Source organism: Condylura cristata, unplaced genomic scaffold, assembly GCF_000260355.1.
Source record: "Condylura cristata isolate star-nosed mole 26May11 unplaced genomic scaffold, ConCri1.0 scaffold00006, whole genome shotgun sequence".
NCBI lineage: Eukaryota > Metazoa > Chordata > Mammalia > Eulipotyphla > Talpidae > Condylura > Condylura cristata.
Window position 1 is genome coordinate 67,435,119 of NW_004567107.1, and position 1,897 is coordinate 67,437,015.

Here is a 1,897-nt window from a genome sequence, read left to right on the forward strand (position 1 = left end):
AAAAAGAAGTGGTACATATATAAAATGGAATATTACGCAGCAACTGAAAATGAGAAACACATGTCTTGTGCAGCAACTTGGATGGAGCTGGAAAAGGTCATGCTTAGCGAGATAAGCCAGAAAGAGAAAGAAAAATACTGGACGGTTTCACTCATAGCAGGAGATAATGGACCAGGCGAGAAAATAACAAAAATAATGAACAACCATATACCAAAGACATTTTGCGGGGGTGGAGTGGGGAATGGGATCAAAAACGGTGTGGTGGGGAGGGAAGTGCATGGGATTATGGTGATGGCACACGGGTGACTTGGTGATGGGATACCTGCGGGGATTACAATTGTGATGGAAAAAAATATGTACAAAATGATGTAAAAATAAACTGTTATAAAAAAAAAGATAAGTGATGGATTTTCTTTTGGTAAAGAAAGAACAAAACAGTAATTTTGTTTCAAAACAAATGAAAAATAGGACAAAAAACAAACAAGTAATCAACAACAGCAAAAAACACCTAAATGAATACAACAGGTCATAGAAAATGAAAGAAGGAAAGGTTTATGGAAAAGGGAGTCAAAGAAAATACTTTATGTGTGGTCAAACTAAACAAATGAATTGTTACAAGGATATATAATTAAAATTTAACATAAGTTGTATACTTAATGCAAAACCAAAACTTATTTTATCTGCTAATGGGACAAAAATTAACTTTGAATTGTGGTTTTAGGAAACTAATGCATTTTTTGGGCACCATCTTGTTTAGAGCCAGATGATAATTTCCTAGAAATGCAAACTCAAACAATTATTTTGTATTTGAAGGAGTTAATAACTAAAAAACTACTTAGAAAACAAATCAATAAAATTTCTCTGTGGCTTTACAAATACAAATACCAGTAAAATTGATAGAGGTCTAGGGAGGAAATTCAGGGACCACACTTAGATTGCATCCATACATTATAAGACTAATGATCTATTTTCTTTTTTGGAGATTTATTTATTTATGCATACAGAACTGGGGTACAGGCCAGAGGTGCAGTGGTGGTGAGAGGATTCACCAGAGACAGAGTGGGGAGCAGAACGGGCAGAGGTACTTAAACACTGCTGATGGGGAACAGCCTGCAAGACAGGAGAGGTCTGCTGCGCCATTGGATCACTTCAGGGATAGGTATTGAATTCACACTGAAGTGGCTGCTGGTAGCTTGTGGTGCTGTGTCCTAACCCGTGTGCTATAGTGCTAGAGTACCTATACAGGGAGGGCCATGATCTATTTTCTTTAAACTAAGTCTTTGGTTTAGACAGAGATTCCTGCCCTGATAATGACCCAAAGATTGCTAGACATTGATACCATCAAAAGTTAACAAGATTTAAATTCTAGGTTGTACCAAGGTCAATCTAGCCAAGAGGCTGATAACAAGTTCTAGTGGCTGAATGTGACCAACAGAGAAACATCACTTGAGACTGGCTCTTTGGATGTGCTATTTGCTTATGACTAACTCTCTTTGTCTAACCCATTACAAAAATATCAGCTAAAGATAAGAGGGCAGAATGGTTTCTTCAGGATGTTATACCTACCATTCTCTGTGATCAATGGCCAGCAAAGTAAAAAATAAAAGCACTGACATATTCAATCATTGTCTCTGCTATTGGCTTGGTAGTAATAGAAAGCCTCCACCCATCTTATTTCCATATCATTCTGGTGACTCCATAATGGGACACATTGTAAGTCATTTTGCTGGAAGGGAGTTATGTGTGCTATCTGGTCTGGGAGGTCCCTATGCTCCAGGCTAAAAAAACTCTTTTTTAACTGACTGTCTGGACCGAGACCAGGACTTTGCCTCCTATGCACAAAACAACACTTGATTGGAACTTAGAGTAAACATCCTGGTTGAGAATGCAGCACACC